At 42.8% G+C, this 17,088-nt stretch overlaps 1 protein-coding gene across 1 annotated transcript in view; it reads left to right on the plus strand.

The window, feature by feature from the left end:
- The window catches only part of ITIH5 (inter-alpha-trypsin inhibitor heavy chain 5), an 87,338-nt gene that overhangs the window by 45,667 nt on the left and 24,583 nt on the right, over positions 1–17,088 (plus strand). The window lies entirely within an intron of this gene.

A 17,088-nucleotide genomic window follows, 5' to 3' on the forward strand; every position in this document is an offset into this window, starting at 1 on the left:
TGTAACATGTTGATCTTTTCTTCCTGGCATCTGATTTTCCTCCACCCCAAAATAGTAAAAGAATATATTTCAAAATGTGATGTGAGGATTGGGTTTAACTGTTTTCTTTCAGAGGATAGCCAAATATAATTTTAACTAGTACAAGGGGAGGATAACCTCACCCTGTAGGTCAGTTCTTGTAGTTCTTTAGGATCGCATTCCCATACAGAGTTCAGCCTGCTGACTCCTCCATTTTTAATGCTTTTCCTTCCTTTCACATCTTGACCTTCCATCTGGGATGACATTTTTTTTTCCTGAAGAACACTCATTGGTATCTTTTTATGGGTCTGCTGGTAAAGAATTCTCTCAGTTTTTGTTTGTCTGAAAATGATTTATTTCCTTCTCATTCTTTAAGGATATTTTTACTGGATATGGAATTCTAGGTTGGCAGCCATTTTCTCTCAGTCCATTGAAGGGAGATTCCATTGTCTTCTGGGTTCCATTGTTGCTGTTGATAAGTCCACAATATTTTAAACTGTTGTTCCTCTAAAGGTAATGTGTTACTGTCCAGTGATTTTAAGATTTTCCTCTTTGTCTTCAGTTTTCTTTAGTTTTAATATGATGGTTCTAGGTATGGATTTCTTCTTACTTTTTCTACCTGAGGTTTGTAAGACTTCATGAATTTGTGGGTTCATGGGAAAATCCTCATGCATTATCTATGAAATTGCTTCAGCTCAGTTTTCCTTCTGGGATTCCAATGTTAGATTTTCTCTACATATATATATATATATATATATATATATATATATATATATACACTTCTATTTATTCAACTTTTGCCTTTCTATACTTCATTCCAAACCTATCTTCCAATTCACAAGTTCTCTCTTCAGGTCTTATCTGCTGTTAAACTCATTTATTGAGTTATTTCAGTTGTATTTTTTAGTTCTAGAGTTTCATTTAGTTCTTTTTCATATCTGCTCTGTCACTTTTTAGAATGTTCAGTTATTTTACAAAGTTTTTAATAATGTTGTTTATTATCTTAGCACAGTAAACATAGCTATTTCAAACTCAGTATTTGATCATTCCAAACTCTCGAGCCCCTTAGGAGCTGTTTTTATTGTTTTCTATCTTCTCTCCTTGTGTGACTGGTTGTCTTTGATTACATGAAGGGCATTATATTAAAAAAAATTGTTTGTAGAAATAATCTGAGGTCTGGGATGATGATATATGCCTCCAGAGAAAGTTTTGGTTTGTTTCTGTCAGGTACCTGGGGGAATTACAATCTGGGATCATTTTAGTCCATTTTCACTGCTTGAGATTTTTCTGGGCAGCTCAGATGGCTTGAAGCTAGATTGCAGTTTTTCCAAGAGCTGGTTTATTTCTGTTTTGCACAAAGTATAGAGGGTTTATCACCGCACCTATCCTTGGTGGGCTCTAAACTTCAATTTTCAGTCCCCTAAGCTACTAAAGTGATGCTCAGCATCTCAGATATGTCTTTGGCCTTGACACACATTCCTTAGACAAAAGTGATCCCAAATGCTGAGCCCACCTCTTTAAATTTTTGTAGTGTTGACATCTAGTATCCAGCCACCAAAGTCACAAAATCAACTTAGCCAACACATGGAATTTAAGAACTTGGAGTATATAGAGCAAAGAACTTTACAGAGTATTTAAATAGGAAAGGCAGTGAGCCTTCTCAAAGACCAACAAATAATCAACACCACAAAAGAATGCTTCACTTATGTGTGAATAAAACTTTGGGAAATGGTACCCATAAGGAAAATCTACAGGTAATGTGTACTCAACCTTCCCACTGAGAATAACTGAAAAAGCTAAACAAAATGCATATTTTCTTAAATCTCGAGAGTGTCAGAGAGTTAACAAAGTAGTGAGAAAAAAGATCTGGAAGAAGATAAAATGTCATGGCTCCTTTTGAGACAACTATTGGCCACAGAATACAGTGTTAACTAGGTCTTGCATCTGACAGTGTGATAATTCCCATTTGGAGTTCAAATCAATGAACAATTACTGAGTAGGTGCCATTTGCTAGGTTTCCCTGTGTTATGTCATTAAATTCCTGTGTACCTATGAATCTTCAGATTTTCTCTTTTTTACTTTAAGACATAAGTTTCATGAGGGCAGGGTTTGGGTTTCTTCTGAAAAACTGTAACTTGATGAAGATATTGATGATTAAAGTTACTGCATCCAATCTGAATTTGTGTTACCATCAGATATTTTGCATTTTGATATTTTTACTTACCATTATATTATGAATATATATAATGTTATTAAATATTCTCTAAAAACTTGATTTTAAGGGCTGCAGAGCAGCTCTATTAGATAAAAACTTTTTTGAGAATGGGAGTGTTCTGCACCTGTGCTATCCAATATGGTAGCCACTAGTCACGTGGCTGTTGAGCGCTTGAGATGTGGCTAATGTGACCGAGGAACTGAATTTTTAATTTTATTTAATCTTAATAAATTTAAATTTAAATACTCCATGTGGCTAGTGGTTACCATATTGGACAGTGCAGCTGAAGAACATTTACTCCCTCCACCACCCATAGGGGATTTTTATTTCCACTTTTTGCTTTATAAACAGCATTGGGATGACAGTCTTCATGTGGAAATCCTTGACCACATGCCCAATCATTTTCTTTAGTTACATTCTTAGAAGTGGGGCACAGAATACCAACTGATTTGTGGTTTTTGATGCACATTACAAACACATTTTCTAGAAAGACTGTCCCAAATTGTAACATTTAAAACTGTTACCAGAGTAAGAATTCCAAATGGATTAAGCAGTTAAAAGTAATCAATGAACCACACCCCAAAACATGTAAGAAAATATAGGTGCATATTTAACTAGTTTTCAACTAGGGAACGACTTTGTAAGCCTAAAAGCAATGAAAGTAATTACAAAGGAAAAAACCTCAGTAACTTGAGTTTTATAAAATTATTAAACTTTCACTTTAAATAAAACAGAATAAAAGTAAACAAAAGACTGGGAAAAATTTACGTAGCAAAAAGATGTTTATCTTTATTATATAAAGTGCTATAGAAAGAGCAACAAGAGTCTATCTTTATAAAGAGCTATGCCAGATCAGTAAAATTAATCCTGTATAAGAAAATGGGCAAAGAATGTGAAACAGTTTACAACAAAGAAATAAGAAGATTCAATAAGAGTAAAAGAAAAAGAGTCAAATGTACTAGTAACTACAGAAATGCAAATGAAAAATGCTATTTTTATCTTCATGTCAAACTTTAAATAACGTAACTTGCTTATAATGACCATTTTTACAGTGTGCATTTATAGAACTCAACAAAATTATAATCTTTAAATTATTTCCCAATAAATATTGAGACACCAAAATGGTAAAATGTATGATCATTTCTACTGCATCGTCACACAAAGGCCTTCAGTCACCCAAAGGCTGCAGCAGCGTGAAGGACCCAGACCTTCAGGTGCCTGAGTCTCTTCTGGGTTTAGCTTCAAACCCAGTCCATTCCAGTAGATGAGGGTCTTCTTCCACTTCTGATGGGAGAACCATCAAGACTCTTCCTACCAAATATCCCCCAGAAAGAGAAATTCTGCCCCAAACTGTACAGGGAAAACCTATGAACTAAATCAGGGTCTCGTAGACTTACCTTTGATGATAAAATAATTTGGGCATTTCTTAGAAATATAGCACGGAACATTTTCAACATGCTGGGCATTATGCTAGAGGTACTACATGAATTATTTGATGGAGGATATTTCATCTTTATGACAACTTGGTTGTCAAACTCATTTTATTGATGGATAAACTGAGGCTTTGCAAAGGTAGATAACAAGCTAGTACATGGCAGAGGCAGGCTTCAAAGCCTGGTCTGACTCTGCAGCCCGTGGATCCAACCATGATACTCTGTGGGTCCCTGCTCTCGTGTGCAATGATAGAAACGTGAATGGATGCAAAGTGGGTGCAGTTTGCCATTTCAAGGCCCTATTGAGAAGGCTGCATTTCAGGAGGGATTTCCTTGCATTGGGCAAGAGCAATGTAATGCTAGATGGATAGGTAACTCCGCTTGTTATTCTCCCCCTTTCCTTCATTACTGGATATTAAAACCCCTTTCTTTGCTAGGCATTGAAAGCCTGGCATGCACTCTGCTGGCTTCCAAGCTACAGCGTGGCCTCTTTCCAAGAGAACCACCCTACACCAGCCAAACACATGTCAGAGCCTCTAGGCAACTTCTAAAGCTCATCGCTGCCTTGAGTGGTTTTGAAAACTGCGGATCATTTTAGCAGCTCTCAGCTTCTCTAAGGCCACAGCCATGAGTGAAAAGCTTAGCTGGCTCTTCATAGAGTCTTGTACACAATATCATGTCCACTGGTGAAACGGAAAATCACCCCCAAGCACAGGGCTTTCCTGATGTGTCAACGGGCTTGGCAACATCCAACATTCATCACTGATCCACTCAAATTCTGTGAAGAATCATTCACTGTTAGGCTGGATGTTCTTGGCTCCCTTCATCTTTGATGGGCCTGAGATCCTTCAGTGTATTTGTCACAATGTAGGGCACATAGTTGGTATTTAATAATTACTTGAACAATTGATTTATACAGATCATTTAATCTTAAAATGTATACTCAGGAAAGTGTGTGTCAGTACTGGGAGTTCCTGAAGCTGTGTGCATCTGGCATTTTCTGGCTCTGGTCCTAATCCCAGTGGGAATGTGAGCCTGGAAGCCAGGACTTAACTAGCTTGGAAACAGCTACAGAACCTCCCGCGGGTTGCTGGCACACGGCTTGGCTCTGTTTTCTCTCTCACCTGCTTTTGTTGACAAATGTGTCGAGTGATGGCTCTGGTGCTAGGTTGGGCAAGATTTCTGCCTCCCAATTTGAGCTTGTAAAACTTCTCTGTGAGAGGGGGAGCTGAGAGGAGCAACAAAAACCCATGATCAGGGTTAGACATTTTTTATTTTTGTGAGTTGCATGCTTAAAGCATTGGCACTGGTGAACATACCTGTCCTCGAGAACATTAGGGATAATATGTGTCTATTAAATACATTTTCCTTTGACCAACGTCTACACCTTCTTCTCTTTCTTTTCCCTAGTCTCTAGAATTAGATCTACTGCTATCATCTTCATATTTAGGAGCTTGGCCAAGAGACTCTTTTTGGCAACCAAGCAGTACTAACATATCATTTGCCAGATGCTTTTCATGCTACAACTTTCACAAATTCCTTCCCATCATCCGTGCCATTCCATGCCCATCCTGGATTCCCATGGAACTTTTGGAAGGTTGATTTCCTATCCATTTAATTCAGTCAACAGTTTTAGAGGATAAAGAACAAGCGTGATGTTTCTTATCTGTAATTGCCAAATTAAAGGGTGGGGAAATGTGAACTAATGAATTGGCGAATGGACATCTGAATGTCACTTGTGCTTCATCCACTGGCTTACTTCACGCTCCAGGACATCAGTTTCTTCCTCACTGGCCAAAACTCGGCTTCCAGGAACTATTTGGGCATTTTGTGTGCAAACTTATAGGCAAATAGTCTGTAAGCTCCATGGATTTGCGGATCATGTTGTTTTCGATCATTAAAGTACACATTCCTAGGTCCCAGCACAGTTCTTGACACGTGATAGGCAATGATTTTTGCTGAAAAGCGTACGGAGCACATGAACATTAAATGTAGCATGCATTTTTAAGGCACAGTAGCTACCGTTGAGTTACCAGTACATACCAAACATTCTAAGTGTTTTACACACATTTTTTCATGTACTCTTTCAGCAATCCAATGAAATAGACATGGTTACGCCCATTTAAAAATCAGAGTGTGATGGGCAGGAAGATGGTATAACTACACCGAATACACAAGTTATAAAAAAGAGAAGTTGGGAGGCAAGCCCCGTCTACCCTACTCTAGAGCTGTTTACCCTAACATCCTTCACTGTACTGTTAGAGGTAGACCATAAGGTAGCTGCAGACCACCTCTTAAGCTTTCGGGCTCTACCTGTTCTTACGCCAAGTGACGTGATGTGGAACGCTGCCCATCTCAAGTGAGGGCACACAGATGTCATCTGCCCTGAGAGGCTTCAGCCAACAGCATGGTGTGTGTGACATACTAATGGAGTTGTTCTACTCTGATGCATAGAATTAATTACTAGAACTTTATTTAACTTTAAGCACGTCTTGGGCATGTACAGAGATGCAGACTTCTTTCTCTTTCACCATTTGGAGTAGACAGGCTGAGTGCAAGCATGGAGACAGCACAGGGGTAGAGCGAGGAAAAGGCGGGTGACTGTGAGGTCCAATGATGGCTGTTGGTACACTCATTCTAGCCATCCTCTTCAAGATGGGTGGATCTGCCACATTTTGAAAAGGAGGATGCTGGGAAGACAGGATATGGAGCAAGTAGCTTTAAGTGATGAGGATCAATGGCAGACAGTCCGAAGTTCACTGAGCAGCCTGGAAGAATGCTCCACAGGGCCAGCAGAACCCAGAAGGGCCTCAGGGGAACTGTGCCCTGTTAGGAAGCGAGAGCTCCCTGAAGAAATGAAGGCGCTCAGAAGAAGAGGGATGCAGCCACACCAAATGAGATCCTGGCTAAGAAATTTGGAGGGCCTCCGGAGGTAGGCCATCATACAAAAAAAATGGACAATATAAGGTTTGGATCCTCGTGCATTGCCTTTTCAGCCCACAGGCCTTGTAAGCAGCTGAAAGCATGGCTCCAGACAATAACAGAAATGTCTAGCTTCTCCCTTTCTGGTTTTCTAGAAAAGGGTCCAGCAAATTTTCTTAGTAAAAGGACAGATAGTAAATATCTTAAGTTTCGCAGACTAGATGGTCTCTGTCGTAGCTACCCCAGTCTGCTGTTGTAGCACAAAGGCAGCCATGGGGAATAGGCAAAGAAATGGGCGTGTTGTCTTCCAGCAAAACTGTATCGATTAAAAACAGGCAGCCGTCTGGATTTGGCCCCCAGGCCGTAGTTTGCTGACCCTGGTCTAGAGCGATGACTCATTGGCGTATGGCTCGAGATCATTCAGTTGATGGTATTTATTCTCGTCTACTGAGCCGCTCTTGTCCAATCTCTGCCACCAGCAGATGCGCATTTCAGAAATACGTTACAAAACAGAGATCTGGGCCTTGGGGCAGTGAACAGAAGGCAGTGGAGAAAACTGGGTTTTTTTGACTCTGGTTCAGAATATGAGGAAATAAATGATGGACAGAGGGCAAAATATTTTTTCCCCCAGGCCACCAATGAAAATTTGGAGTTTTTTGTTTCAAAAAAAAAAAATTTGCTCTTCAACAATGATAATATACATAATTTTAAATAAATTGGAAGCACTCATTTAAAAACAAATTTGTTGAGGCAGTTAAGATTTACCCAGATGAAGTCGTGTTTAAAAAGTCTTGGGAATCTGAGTGAAGGCGCTATGTGGCTATCATACAAAGAGTAAATTAACAATATAGAGCTTCGCACACTCCTGCATCATTTGTTCAGGTTACCGGCCTTGTTGTCAGCATCTGAAAGCATGGTCCTAGAATAACCCAAAAGCCTAGCTTCCCTTCATGGCATCCTAATTTTGCACTCAAGTCTCTCCAGTCCAGATTGACAGACTTTCTCTGGAAATGGCTACGTAAGGAAACTTTTGCTGCAAGTAACAATGAGATAAACTCTGTAAATCAAAGAGGATTAAATGAGATAACAAATGAGGACGTGCTTATCAGCCTGTCAGGAAGCTTTGTTACTCCCAGGATTGCATAACCCTGGCTGGCTGATTGAAACTACAACTGGGTAAAATTCCTAAGAGCTGCTGGCTGATATCACAGCCACTCCCTCCTCTTGTTCATCTCCCCAAAGATGCCATCTGGGCTTTGACTCCAGACTTCAGATTCTCAAAGAACAAAATAAATATTGGTTATATGCCGTGGGAGAGGTACTAGGCCTTAAGGCTATGAGGATAAATAAGACAGAGTCTTCTCTCTCAAGAAGTCCACGGGAAAAGAGAAGTCATGTGAAAATTGTATGCAACATTCTCCTTAAATCACAAATATATGTAAGGGCCAGTCATGGCGCAATGGGGATGCTGATCACTTCTTTCTAAGGGTGGAGTAGAGGATGATGTGAATGGTTCTCAGAGGAGGGATAGTTGAGTGAGTCTTAAAGGTCTTTTAGTAGTTAGTTGAGTGGGTGAGATGAGAAGGGAGAGAGGATCCAAGAAGAGAGACAGATGGATAGTGTGTGAAAAACATGGAGGCAAGAGAAAACGTATATACAAGAGAAGCATCATATTTAAGTCACTTTAATTCAGGACCTTAGAATTTTGCTGCAGAAAAGAAACGTGGAACAATCTCATGTTAATTAAATCCGTCATGTCACGTAGATGGTGGGAAGAGTTTTAGGGAAGGAAAAGAGCGTGGGGTAGTCAAGAAAAGATTAGTGATACAGGTGACTTAGTCCTTGAAGATGGGATGCAAGTTTCTTGGCAGGAAAGGAGGGAGTGCATTCTCGGTTGGGGAAAAACATGGAGAAAGGCATGAAACAAGAGCTAATATGTTGTATCTGGAAGATTCTGGCAATATTTTGGATTAGCTCCCTTGAAAACCGTCCTGATAAGAACATTTAGAGAGGCAGGTAAATTGTAACCAGTCTTTCAAGTGCATAGCTGAGCTCGTAAACAAGCAAAGAACACCCAAGATTCTAAGATTGACAGGAGAACTGAGGAGCAAAGTGGTGAGCACTGGAGTTAAATGATGCTTTCTCCAGGTGAGTTGCCAGTATCTGTGTCCTAGGGCCTGAGGTTTAATGCCCATGTGGAAGGGGGATGAGAGCCTGCGCCCTCAGAGGTGGGGAGGTGAGCCTGAGACCATTGCATAACCTGGTTCTTTTGAAGGACCTCACCATTAGTGAAATAATGGGCAGAAAAAAACTCCTGCCTTCTCTACTCTGGACCCTCTAGCTTCCCAGAATCAATCTCCTAGTGCAAATGAGATGACAAGAAAAAGTAACCGAGAACCCTCCCCAACCCCCAACAGTTGAGTTCACCTGGTTTTATAAGCTCTTTCCTCCTACAAAAAAAATCTCACCTGCTGGTCCATGGCGTCTTCAAGAGTATGGGAAGATGGAAGGAGACAGGGATATCATGCCTTCCTCACTGAGGGAGGGTGACTCCACTACCTCTAATGAATTTCTTGTATATACAATCTACATGTGCTGACATGCTGTGTTTACTTTGTACATAAATGGTCCACTATCTCATATTTAGCATGACTTTTTCACAGCCTCTGCATATCTTTCTCTTATGTTCTTGATGTTTGCCAAGGCACATCCCTGGGAGAGTAGCATGAGTGGCACAGCGTGGACCTAACCCAAGGAAACAGAAATCATGAGAACTCATATGCAAGGGAAAGTTGAATGGGTTAAGGGCAGTCAGAGAGTCAGACACCAAAAAATCTGTAGAATGAAACAGTCAAGGCTCCAGAATCCAAACATGAAATTGGGCAATATAAACTTCAGAATTTAGACGAGGCACTGGGGACCGAGAACTCACTCATGTTAGCCAATAGTTGTGTCAGAGCAATGCATGGAGGACATAAATTACAAAGGAGGGCCGTGAACTTAAGTGAACTTCTCTTGGTCAGCATCCTCTTATTTACTTCCGGTTAGAGCAGGAAGCCATACCTGTGGATGACCCCCCAGGGCCTACAGATAGATGCGGTAAGGCTATGTGCTTGGCCAGAGAGGCATGGGATCGACAATGAGGGTAGTGAAAAAATAATCTGTTTGGAGTCTTGGGCTATTTACACATCAAGCATGAAAAATGGATATGCCTAAGACATCATAATGATCCAAAGAAATTTTATTGGCAAAGAGCTCTATAGAAAAAATGTACGATGACATTATTGGGTGTTTGATAATTTGTCAAAGCAAAGTCAAAACGTTAGATAATGAATCTTAACATTAGCCAGAGCTTTAACACGAGAAAGGGTTTGCTTCTCAAGTTAGCATAATGTTATCCAAACACAAAGATTAGTGAAATTTAGTTATGTTTACATTGCAAAAGATGTTCTAATATCTAAACCTATTCAGACCTTTTTTTTTAGTTAAGGCTGAATTGAACCAGAATTTAGTCTTTACCAATCATTCTCTTTTAAAACCAGTCCTGAAGTAATATTGGTATTTAGATCTGAACCTTTATAAAAAGGTGCTTTTCTCTTGCTCTGGAGAAATAATCATTTTAGGGGTCAACCCATGGCCAAGTGATTGAGTTCGCGCCCTCCGCTTCAGCCACCCGGGGTTTCGAGGGTTCGGATCCTTGGTATGGGCATGGCACCACTCGTCGGGCCACGCTGAGGCGACATCCCACATAACACAACCAGAGGACCTACCACTATGTACTGGGGGGCTTTAGGGAGAAGAAAAAGAAGAAAAAAAAGAGAATAATTTTATATTTTTTACACAGATTGGGTAAACATGTATGTAAATAGGTAATCAGAACCAGGGCTGCAATATAATCTAGCACAATACTGCATTGAAAGAACATTCGAAATTAGAATTCAAACAGTAAATGAAATTATAATAGCTTAAAATAATGTGTTTAATTATGGGAACCCTGTGATTTTTGCTTAATTTAGGAAACATGCTCTTCATAATAGTGTGAACATTAAAATGCAGAGACCACAGAAATAGTGTTTTCTGCATTTACTTCCAGGTGAAAGGTCAAGTCAGTATTTAACATTTACTAAACTGTTTTAAAATATTGGAAGATCTGAAGACTTATGTCCCAAATTTTCCATTTGTATGAAGAAAGCTTATTAGTTTCTGCTCTTTCTCCAAAAGGAACATTTTGGCCAGTAGGAAAATAGTTTCAGTGTCTTTCAACAGGATTCCTCAAATTTGACTGAGACGTCTTTTCTGGGTACTTTATGTTTCTTAATTGTAGTTTGAAGCATTTATTTTTAATGTGAATTATATAACGTGGTTCATTTCCAGAGATATTTGTGGCACAGTGGTGACGAGAGGGAACCAGGCGTTGTGTTCATCATTGATTTCCCTTATGAGTTTACATAACCTCTTGAAGTATACTTATACTGTAGGTAGGGGAGTAACATTATTTTTTTGTGCTTTGGTTTCTTCTCTGAAACCAATCCATTGCTCGATTTTTTAAAGTATAACAATGATATAGTCACAAATATATTATGGAGAAATGGTCTTTCTCACTCAATTTATCACCTCGCTCCTAAAGTTGGGCTTTTAAAAAATCTGATTACTTGGTGTGTCACGCATGATAAGAATTCAGGAAGCTTTCCGTCAAATCATCGAAAGGCTTGTAGCATGCACCTGTAAGGTTCTGCTACATTTTACAGAACAAGTTTTTGTTGGTCTTGAAATACCCGCCCTGAAGCGTAATTGATACCCATGGACTGACAACATCTGCTGGCAAGTCGTGGCTATTCTGGTCTTAGCCACGACCATGACTCCTGCCACGGGACAGCGCCCCATGGATGCTGGCTTTGGAGTGTTCGGACTGACGCTGGGATGTGGACGTGTCCACTCTCCTCATTGCTGGCGTAGCCAGGTGTTTACAGTTGTGGGGAGGGTCTGATGTTGCAAACTTTGATGGAGTCACAGGCTGTTTTTAGTTTTTGTCTGTCCTCTCAAATAGAATGTCTGTAGTGCCATACGACCACACAGGAGCTGGACGTCCTGGGCACTGAGGACCTCCCCCGGCTGGCATCAGGAAGGACTAGAGGCCGACAGGAGGACAATATAGATACAAGGCCGACAGAAGGACAATATAGATATGCTTTCTCCTTCTCCCCGCTGGTGTTGGTTGTCTCTACCCACCCAGGAAGGGAGGATGCTGACCCACAGCCCAAGCTTGTGTTGGGTGTATTCCATTTCCCAGTATCATCTCTCAGGAACTCAGGGCTGTCTTCATGGTGTGTATCTGTGGATCAAGACTCTCTTTCATGGCTCAGATCAGACTTTCATTGTTGGATTGTTTTAGGCTGTTCATTATAGACCATCTTTCTCTTGGGTTCATTTAAAAGGACTGCGTGGACCAATGAAAGAGAACATGTCAGCTCTTGGTAAACATTTTAGAATGAGGCAAGACATAGGACTTCCTGGGAGAGCAGCACACCATTCTGGGGGAAACATGGGATGGCCAACATCTAATACCCTTAAACTCGGGTTCCTTCTATGATGTCAGGGGCTCCCCTTGTATTGTGTCCAACAAGCCAGGATTTGTGGTACAAAAGCCTTTTGTGTCAGTAAGTTCGTGGTGAGTGTGGTTTGGCGCCGATGCAGAAATATCTCAGAAAAGCTGCCTCAGCAGGTACCCTGCTGGAAGTGGTAGCAAGAAGTGGGCAGGCAGTTGGGTTTTTCATGGGCTCCATTGACATTTTGCTCTGGGGGTCTTATCAGATAATGCTTCTCTACTTGGGAAATGTCCAATAGTCACTCACGATGTGGTAGTTCGCTCAGCGGAATCCTTACCCCCTTGAGGGCTGCCCTAAGAGCCTGCAACTGCTTGGGCTCAGTTTCGTAGAGAGGGAGTGGGGGGCGGAGCTGGGGGGAGAGGGAGCTTCCATCCCTTGACCCTAGTGCAGCTTAATGCACGGCCCAAAGTGCACAGGACAGAGCTGCTACCCGGACCCCCCTCCCCTGGTGGTAGCACACACAAGGGCAGCGTGAGTGCCTCTTTGGGGGCCCAGCTCTGCTCCTTCCTCTAGAGAGCTTCAGAGGACACTATGCAATCTTCTTTCCTGAAGATGCACTAGAACAAGGAGGACCATTGCCAACCATATTGGACGAATGGAGAATCTGAAACAGAGAGTTTATTTTTATTTATTTGTATCCCGCCTTGTTTCTGAAGGAATTTCAATGGACAGAGATTAAAAGACTGATTTAATAATAAACCTAAGGCAGAGCTGGAATTAACTTCTAAGGCACTGTTTTCAAAGGAAATACCTTTTTCCTCCTTTTAACCCGAGGAAAGTACATAGAAGAAGAATTCATCGCTGTAAAATAGTTTCAAGCAGAGAGTAATCGTTATTCTCTGTGATTCCACATGGCAAGGATTCAAAGGAATCTTGTCTGTCGCTAGCTTCCAGGCAAGGAACTTCTTCACTACCCGAGTAGTAAGAAATACATCCTTTTCATCCTATCTTCCTTCCGTCCAAACAATCTGGAGTGTTGTCAGGGCCCCTTCTGCTTCCATCTACACGCCGGTGTTCGCGGATTGCCCTCTGGATCAGCGGGGGCGGGGAGGGGGGGATACCTCTGGCTTGGTGTTTTCAGATCCCGGCACAGACGCACAGAGGAGACCCACTGGGCCTCTTGCTAGCTGATCTCTTGAGGAATTCTGACTCCTCTTCAGCCAGGCCTTCACGTGCTCCTTATTTCTCTTTCTCCAGGCACAGATATGGTTCTCCTGCCTCTTCCCAGCCACCCTCTCTCCCCAAGATTTATTAAGTCCTTCCCGCCAGGCTTACCACCTAGTCGTTGGATGAAGTGACCCAAACCCCTCTCTGCAAGTAAGCCCAGTCCTTGTCCCCGAATATAAAGGCAAATGAGGATGATGACTCGCTGGGAGCTATTCTTCTGGCCCTGAAGAGCGAATGTAACTTTATAATGTCAGACATTTGGCCTTCCTCATTAATCAGACCCGTAGCCTCAATTATATTAATCCCCGTAGGAACTCTATGCAATACGCACAGTCGTAAATTGTATATGGCTATTTTAAAAGATTTCCAGAGAAGACATTTCCACAGACTCCTGTGGCCACCTATGAGCAAGTTAATTTCAGGGCGTTATCACTCCAAGTGGTGTGTTGGGGGTTCCTCGTCTCCAGCAGGCTGGCTTCTTCCCAAAGTGGAAGGCCACCAGGTGGAGCTGTGGGGGTGGGGGGCGGGGGGAAGAAGTCCAAGGCGCATGGCATGCTGGGGTGTCCGCTGTCTGCTCCTTCAGGTCAAGTTGGTTGGAGAGGGCATTGAGGGGTAGGTGGTGGCCAGCCTAATCCGTCGCCTGCACTGATACAACCTCCAGGTCTTCTTAGTGGACATCCCACAGTCTTAGGTTTGGGAGGGACCTGAATGGGATGTGGTCCAGGCCCTCAAGTCTTCAGGGTAGTTCGGGCCTGCAGACTAGCTTGGATTGTACATTCCCTGCCTTTCTGGGCTGCCTCTGATCTTTCTGGAATGTGCATAGCCTGTTCTCTGGACTGTACCCTTGGAAAAAGTCTGACGAGGTTTCTGTGACTCTTCAGCACATAAACACCCTGTGCCGGCATATCAGCTTCAGCCCCCTTGCGTAGACTCTTCTGTCCGGACACTCGCCTGCCTTGCCTTTTAAGCCTTCTACGGAATGTGGACCTCCCAGGTCCACATCAGCCCATCTGAGGAGAGGATCTGAACCCCCAGAGGGTTAATGGGTGGCGGGGACTGCAGGCAACAGTGGCAGCTTCTGCCCCCAGGCCCCTCGGGATGAGGGGTGGGAGGCCATCCAAAAGGTCCTAATGCAACAACTGTGGGCCGGCTGGCCTGCCCGCCCTCGGTGCATGTGAGGATAAGTTGCAGCTGTGGCCTTACACGGTCATAAGAAACCTGTAGTTGCTGAACTAGGGAGAGCAGGGTGGAGAGGCTCAGAAAGCTATTCCTAAAGCAGACTATCCATCACTATGGGAGAAAAATACCAGCGAGGGAGCCAGGCCAGCCCTCTGGAGGTCTTTACACACTATTTAAGGAGCCCCAAGGATGCCAGCAGCTAAACAAACAAGTCCTGACGAGTTTCCCCTCGTGCGAGCCTGCACCCTGTGGGCCTGGCCAGCTCTGAGTTCCGACAGAGAGCAGTGGGAATAGTCCCAGGGGCCTGGCTTAGAGCTGGGCTCCCAACCGTGTCGTGTCCCGGATGGCCACTGCTTGATGTTGTCCTGTCCTGTCCAGCTGTGGACCTTCAGACTTTGCAGAGGTCTAGCCACTTCAACTGGGAGTGACGCCGGGCCCTTCTGATGCTCATGCTGGGGTCGTGTTGGAAGGAAGGAAGGGTGAGGAGTCAAAGTTGCCAGCTTCCTGGCTAATGCTGTCAGTGTCAACACGTAGGGCACTCCACCCACATGTGTTTATCGTCATTGTCTGAGTTATTTATTTTTACTTTAAACTATCCGTCAGTCGGCTCTCCGTTTCCTACACATCAACCTTCTCAATATTCTCCGTCTTAGGTTCCCAAGGCTGGGGGCTGGGTTTCTCCTATTTCCTTGTATTCACAGTAGAATTCCACCTCTCTCTCTCATTTACTCATTCAACAGATATTTACTGAGAGCCTAAAATGTACAAAACATCGCGTTGGGAGGATGAGGAAGGACAAGCGGATAGCTGTTTTGAGGAGCTCCCTCCACAGTGTGACAAATAGGCAATTTATTCACCATTTACTTATTCAGGAAGCACGCATCAAGAGTCTGCCATGTGGCCAGGCACAGCTGGGTATTAAATACAGAGTGGTAAAACAGAAAACATGCCTGTGCTCAGAAGCATAGACACAAGGGCACATGTGTACAGCGATGGATGTCAATGAGACTTTGGGTGGTAAACACAATGTTGTCTACACAGAAATCGAAATATAATGATGTAGACCTAAATTTTATATAGTGTTGTAAATCAATGTAACCTCAATAAAAATTAATTAAACACATTTTAAAAAAGAAGCATAGCACTGAGCTGGACGGATTTGTAAATGCACCAATATATGATTGCATTCGCTCTATAAACGTTGCGAAGGGAAAGAACAGGGCTCCATGCTTGCAAGAACAGGGGAGCGGTGTGTAAGCCCAGAACTAAAGGGTGAGAAGGGACCAGCAGTAGTGCAGACTGTAAGGAAGAGCATGCCAGGCAAAGGGAACAGGAAGTGCGGAGGTCCCCAGGTGGGAAAGATTTTGAAGAAGTAATGATAATGTCATGTGGTAAGTGCCGAAGTGGACATGTGCGTCGAGCGATGAGCATCTCAAAGGATGGGGCTGATTCTTGTCTTCGCAGTTGAGTTAGGAATGGCTTCACCAAGGAGGGCATGTGTGAGGTGAGTCTTGAAGGACAAGCTGTAGTTCAGTGGATAGAAAAGAGGGGAAGGAGGGGCCAGCCCCATGGCCGAGTGGTTAAAGTTCTGTGCACTCCGCTTCAGTGGTCTGGGGTCCGTGGAGGCACAGATGTTAACTCAGGGCCAATCTTCCTCAAACAAAAAAAAAAGAGGAGGAGTGGCAACGGATGTTGGCTCAGGCTCAATCTTCCTCACAAAAAAAAAAAAAGAGGGACAGGACAGGGAGCTGTTTGTACAGAGGCATGAAGTCACGAAAGAGCTTGGTGAGGTAGGGAAGTTGAGTGTGTGAGAAAGTAGACTTTAGAGTTTATAGTGGGGCAGGAATAGCAGGAAACAAAACTGGAAAGGTAGTTTGGGGCCATTTGTTTTATGGAGGAGAGTTTAAGCTGTTTGCTGAGGCTCGTGAGGAGCCCCCGAAGGTCGTGCACAGAAGAGGTTGAAAGTCTGACTCTGGCAGCAGTGTAAGGCAGACTGAAAGCCTGTAGGAGGTACAGGCCCTGTGTCACACCCATTCCATGTGTGGGAATTTATCCTCCGGAGATAGGGGTGAGCACAAAGACGTGTGAGTAATGAGCTTCCAGCAGTGCTGCTCAAAGAGTCAAAAATATTAAATTATGGCATATGCATGCAATAGAAAATAGCGCCACCATTAAATGACATGGGTGTGCAAACTGCATATGATATAGTAAATAAAAACTTTCTAGTGTGATATATTATATGACCGTATTTTGCTTTGAATTACACACACACACACGCAGAGGGAAGTTTCTGAAGGAGGTGTGATACACCAGCATTTTAATGGTGGCTGCCCCTAGGTGAGTGGGATTTTGTGAGTCTCATATATTTTTTTTCTGATCTTTTTTAATGAATTTTTTTTTTTTGCATTAAGAAAACATACAAAAGAAGAAAAAAGTCTATTGACATTCTAGGGAAGAGGGGTGCAAGCCCAGATTACGGTCACAAGGATATTTAGGAAGAGAAGAGAAGAGCTGCAAAAGGAGATGGAATTGCCAGGACTGGGGGACT

Source organism: Equus quagga, chromosome 12 (genome assembly GCF_021613505.1).
Source record: "Equus quagga isolate Etosha38 chromosome 12, UCLA_HA_Equagga_1.0, whole genome shotgun sequence".
Lineage (NCBI taxonomy): Eukaryota > Metazoa > Chordata > Mammalia > Perissodactyla > Equidae > Equus > Equus quagga.